We start from the raw sequence: 6,608 nt of genomic DNA on the forward strand, positions 1-6,608 counted from the left end.
GTCCTCAATTTCAATAACACCTAACAGGGACTTTCTTATTTAACACTTTAATTCGGTGATTGTGAGTTCTTAGGGAAAGTTGTGCCCATCATCTGCAGCAGAGGGTTGATGTCAAATGGACTTCCTCTTCCCTCTGGGATGCTGTCTAGTTTCTAGAAGTTTCTCTCAGATCCTTTCATCCTTGCATACTAGAGATGCAGTACAGGAAATGTGTTTCCATGTTTATATCTCAAAAACGTTCTGCAATAGAAGATTTTTTTAAAAAAAATAACATTATATTTGCCTGTCTTATTTTCCATTTATTTTCCCCCAGGTGAGAGAAATTGCCAGCCAAGATGGGCCATGGGTATTCTACCAAAAAGACCTATTTAAAAAATGTCCTAATAAAGGTAAACATTATTCTAGTGTATTATAAACTGGAAGACAATTTGGAATGACCTAGTGTCTTAGTCGGCTTGGGCTACCATAACAAAATGCCATAGTCTGGGTGGCTAGAAGTCTAAGATCAAGGTGCCAGCATGGTAAGCTCCTGGTGAGGGCCCTCTTCCTGGCTTACAGATGGCCACCTTCTTGCTGTGTGCTCACGTGCTGTGGGGCGGTGGGGGGAGAAAGCAAGCAAGCTCTCCAGTGTCTCTTACAAAGGCGCTGATCCCATTCATGAGGGCTCCACCATAACCCAGTCATCTCCAAAGGCCTGCCTCCTAATACTACCATACGGGGCATCAGGGCTTGACAGAGGAATTTCAGAGGGGGACGATTCAGTCCCCAATATCTGGAAAAGTTAAAGACACATATACACTGCTGCCTGGCAAATCCAACCCTTCACAACTGTGCCTGTGACCCAGGACAGGTGCACTGGAGTATCCGCAGGAGCACTGCCACCAACGGCCCTCACTGCCAAGCCCCAAAGCCACAGCAGCAGTAGGAATGGGTAGATGCAACAGGACGCATTCACAGCAGGGACACTGTATAGCCGCAAAAGTAAATGGTCACGTGTCTAGGTATGAGCACAGAGGAATCTTATCAACAATGGCAGGCAGAAAGGACTGGCTGCAGAAGGGTGCATGATGCAGTCTGGTTTATAGAGAGTTCAAAAATGGGCAAAACTCAACAGGACATTGTCTGGGAATGTGCACGTGGTGGGCACGGCTACCAAGAAAGCCAAGGGAACAAGTAACAAAATTCAGAGTATTCAGGGTGGGGAGTTGTCAGAGGAGGACGCATGGCAGGGGGCAGGGGGCCATGGTGCCCGAGGTGGTCTCTGTCTAAGATGGACCATGGAAACACAGCAGAGTATCTCATCATTATTTTTAAAACTGTGAATATGGCAATATATTGATAATATATTAGTGTTAGTTATATTCATCTGTTTGGTCTGCTATAACAAAATACTATAGACTGGGTAGCTTATAAATGACAGAAATTTAGTTTTTACAGTTCTGGAGGCTGCAAGCCTGAGATTAGGGTGCCAGCACGGTCAGGCTCTGGTGAAAATCCTTTGCCGGCTAAAAGGCTGCCAACTTTCTGCTGTGCCCTCACATGGTGGCGGGTCAAGGGAACTCAGTGGGGTCTGTTTTTAATAAGAACATGAATCCCATTCACAAGTGTCCCACCCTCATGACCTGGTCACCTCCCAAAGGCCCTGCCTCTATGTATCATCACCTTGGGGGCTAGGATTTCAACATATGAATTTGGGGGGACACAAACATTCAGACCATCTCATGTCTATATGACATATATATCATAGATATATTATGCCACAAACACTCTTTTGTATGCATATTTCAAATTATTTAGGGTGGCATTTACCTTGAAGGTGAACTTTTATTTCTGCTGAGCTGTCAAAAGCAGCAAGGGACCCACAGCTCACCTCCCTGGCCTGTGACCTGGGTAATGTCCTGAGTAGCCAGCGGGCATCACACCCCCTCGGGGCAGATACCCAGAAGAGCTGCCGAGGCCCCGCTGCCCTGGCTGAACGTGCAGGGTCGCTGGGGTCCGAGGATCCTGCTCGCAGGCACCGCCAGCACTGTGCATGTTGCTGGTCCCAGGCAAGCAGCACCTGCAGGCCCACTACAGCCGTCGGAGGCTGCCTAAGAAGTTGCCAAAACTTGATGAGTTGGTATATTAGGGGACAGTGATGAATGAGCTCAAGGATTTAAAATTTTGAGGGGAGATCCCTTAAGCCCCCTCTCTGTGTCCCGCTCTCAAGCCTTCCCATGCAATTGTGTTTTGTAAGGACTGAAGTGCCACACGCAGCATGTTGGCATGATCCATAGATGTGTCTGTATGACTCATGAGGTCTCTTCCGCCCACATGGGGGCAGACAGCTGACCCTGACACATGTCCTAGTTCACGCCTGGCGCTGAACCAGATCCAGGCGGGTGGGCTCCAGAGCAAAGCCAGCCTTTGAAGAACAGCGACCCTTCCTCTGGGACATTATTCAGGCCTTCTCAAACATGCCTCTGAAGTGTCCAAGACTGCTCCTGGCAATATAGGGTCATGGCATGTACGGTAATGTCACAGGTGGCAAATGGCACGAGGCCTCAGAATGTAAACGCAGACTGTAAGCAAGCTTGTGTCAGAGGCTGCGAAAGAGGGCTGCTTAGGCTTTGCCAGTGGATTTCTGCAGTCCTGTGGGGTGAGCCTACAGAGGGAACATGTCAGTTAACTTCATTTTGCACGTATTTTTCCACATATTTTAGCTATCAGTTTTTCAGTTATTCATTACATATTGGGTAGTTTTTGGGGTTTTGGTATCTTTCTGTTTTCATTATTTTGTTTTCTTTTTCTTTGTTCTGTTTTCTTCCTTTTATCTTTTTTTTTTTTTAAACAGTGAACCTGGAGTCCAAAGTCTTGAGCCTAGCTGATTCTGCCATTTACGAAACTGTGTGACTTCAGGCAAGGCATGTAACCTCTCTGAACTTCAATATCTTCTCTGTAAAATTAAGGCACTGGTCTGTACAGTCCTAATGCCTTTTAAGTCAATGAGTCTGTGGTTTATGTGGGTGCCAAATGGCTTCTGTCTTGCTGGAAATGTCAGGATATCATGAACACAAACCTCACCTAAGATTCTGAAAGACAAGTGTCAACTATGTTTAGCAAATCTGGAAGGATGAGTTAACTGCCATTCCATTCCAACATAAGACTTACCCAAGATCAGCCATATGGAGGCATCATGATTTCACCCATGTTCACTGCACTCCTTGGTGTTAAAAACCCTACTTCATACCAGACACAAAAAATAACTCAAGATAGATCATAGGCCTAAACACAAAAGCCAACATTATAAAGCCTCTGGAAATAACCTAGAAGACTCTCCTGTAACCATAGAATAGGAAAATAAATCTTGGATGAGACACAAAAAGTACTAACCTTAAAATTTTAAAAATAATCAATTCAAGTTTATCAAAATTAAAAAATGCTGCTCATCAAAAGACACATTGAGGAAATGAAGACAAGACACAAACTAAGATGAAATATTTACAATGCATATATTTAATAAAGAACATATATCCTGAATATATAAAGAATTACTACAGCTCAATAATAAAGAACTGATTGCTTTTTTGCAGATAGAAAGTCTTGAATAAACACCATATAAAAGAGAGTAAGGAAATGGCAAATGAACATATATGTGTAATCAAGGTCATTTTATTAGTAAAGTGTCAATGAGACCACCATGAGATACCACTTCACACCCACTAGAATGGCTAAAATTAAAAAGACTGATAATTCCAAAAGTTGGGAATGATTTGGAGCAGTCTGGCAACTTACACACTGCAGGGAGGAGTGTGAAATGGTGTGACCACTTTGGTAAACAGTCTGGCAGTGTCTGAAACAGTTTCATAGACACCTACTATATGACTCAGTACTGTCACTTCCAGGTATTGATCCAAGATAAATAAAAATATACATTCACAATAAGAGTTGTACAGGAATATTTGTAGCAATGTTATTCATAATATCCCCAAACTGGAAAGATCCTAAATGTTCATCAATAGGAGATTCAATAAACACATTGTGACATAGTCATGTGATGAAATATAAATCAGCAATAAAAACTGAATTACTGATACACAGTAGCAATATGAATGAGTCTCAAGATACGAGGAGTCAGACACCAAACAGTATGTACTGGATGATCCCAAAGTTAAAGAACAGACACAATTAACCTGCAGTGACAGAAATCAGGTCAGGGATAAGGGTGGGGAGTAGAATTAATGAAATGGACGAGCAGGACTCTTCTGCACTGATGGTTATATTCTATATCTTGATTAGAGTGGGTATAGGGTATATCATTTGTTAAAAACGAATAAACCATGCATTTAGAATCTTTGTGTTTTATTGCATGAAAATCATACCTCAATAAAAATAAAACTTGGGGATAACAATTCAGCTCCTTCCTGATTTCACAGGTAGGTGAAGGCCTTGGGCCACCCAGGTTCCGAGGAGGGACCTCTGCAACAGGACCAGCGGGGAGGAGGGGGGACAATCTCTTTGGCCACCACAGGCACAGAAGTTCACAAGGAACATTCCATCAGCCTTTTCTTCTGCCAGCAGAACTGAGCAGGTGGTGGCGAGCTAACTTCACCCTGGGTAAGACTTCAAGTGGCCTGTCTGCTTCAGAACTCGATTTTCAGGCTGGAGCCTGAGCCCAGCAATACCAGCGCAGCTCCCAGGAACAGAGAAAGCTTCAGGGCAGGAAGATGGAGTGCAGGCCTGAGGTCAGGCCACCCCGGCGCCCACCCTGGGCCTCAGCCCTGCACCGGCTGCCCTGGACACAGCCTCCTGACCACGCTTCCTCACCACACGGTGGGAGCCCTCGCCTCCCAGGAGGTGCAGGGCAGTGGATGACAAGGAGAAGTGCCCCGCAGATTGGAAGCTCAGGCAGTCAGAGCTTTTACTGGTCCCTGGCCAGGCCTTGGCACATTCGCCCAGTTTTCTCAGTGTGGTGACCGTCATGACCATCTTCTCCCCCCACCCCCTGCCCTTCTTTCTTCTTTACCTGTAGCTCCTAGAGGCGATCCAGTGGGCCATTCTTGTACAATAAGTAGATAGTGCCCTCCCTGGATGGGGTTCCCAAAGCTGAAGGGTGAAAAGGACTTTGTGTAAGCAGAGTGGTTAGGAGGAAAAAGGACGAAGGGCTTATCTTTTATTTTCAAAGGCATTGCTTTTTCCTATTCATTAAATTCAACTCAGGAACTCTCAACTAATCACCTACTCTTCCTTGAGCACTGTGCTAGCTTTTGAGAAACAAAAAGGAATAAAACATACTCCATTTCCTCGTAGGGCTGTCAGGCTGTGTGTCACATAGCCTTGAAAGCTTCTAACATGGATTTTGGCGAAGAAAATAGTTGCATGTACATCTTGTTTTCTTCTGCCAATAGACTCATTACATAAACCAAGGTTTTTATATTATTATATTTTGAATTTGCTTAAAAGTAGGAACAATCCAACTGGTGACAAAGTTTAGACTGACTGATGGTTTCTGGAAGTAATTTAGGGAGACTTCAGAAGCTAGTCAGCAAAATTGGCTGGAATAAAATCTTTTGAAAAGAGACTTCAAGATGGTGCTTACCAGGGAGTCTTTTCTTGGTGCTGATGGTGGGAGGGACACTTCTCCTGGGGACATCTCCTCTGAGAAGAGGACAGTCAGGAAACCACTCACCACAACACAATGAAAAGTACTATGTCAAGTGTGCACAGAGAGCTGCTAGGGCCCGGTGGCCCACGGGAGCTCTAGGGAGATGAGATGGGAAGACGGGAAGCCCTTTGCTAGAGGAGAGGATCAGGCTAATGTAAGTCCCACACAGAAGGAACAAGGCTCACAGATGGATGATTATTGATAAAGATTCTCTCCTTTGCCAAACTCTACTTATGGGACTCTGAGCTCTTTTTCAGCTAGGCCCCATCCTTGGGCATGTCCTTAAGAGCCTACTTTTTGTAAGAATCCTGCTAAATCAGCTTAGCCAGAATCTTCCACCCTTGACATCTGATCAACCTCAATATCCAATCAAACTCCTCATCCTCCACTCCTCCCGGGTGATGTCTGATCACTATGGCATCTGCAGCAAGGATCCTGTGAGATCAGTTTAGCCAGAATCTCCCTGACCCCTGAGGTGTCCTCTTAGCAACTGTCCACCCACTGACAGCCACCGCACTCCTTGGCTGTGAACTTCCCATTGCCTGTGCTGTGTTCCGAACTGCGCCCTGTTCTGTACTGAGGCCTCATTTTCTCCTTTGCAATAGTTCCTGAGTAAAATCTGTTCTTACCACTTTAACTGCTATCCAGCTCTGGTTTATCTTTGACATTGTCTGTTGGGACAGGTTAGGCTGTACTGAGTAACAAACAGCCCTAAGACTGCAAGGGCTTAAGACAACAAGGTTTATTTATTATCCATGCGAACGTCCATCTTTAGTTGCAGGCGCCTCTGCTGCACGGTGTCTCTCGCGAGGCCTCAGGGTGACACCACCTCCGTCGGTAGCACTGTAGTCCCTGTGCCTGAGGAGGGGATCATGGTGCCTCACACACTGTGCTCACAGGCGTCTTTGCAGGGATGACCTGTGTCCCGTGCACTCACATTTCATCATCCAAAGCAGTCACATGG

This window comes from Manis javanica, chromosome 18 (assembly GCF_040802235.1).
Source record: "Manis javanica isolate MJ-LG chromosome 18, MJ_LKY, whole genome shotgun sequence".
Taxonomy (NCBI): domain Eukaryota; kingdom Metazoa; phylum Chordata; class Mammalia; order Pholidota; family Manidae; genus Manis; species Manis javanica.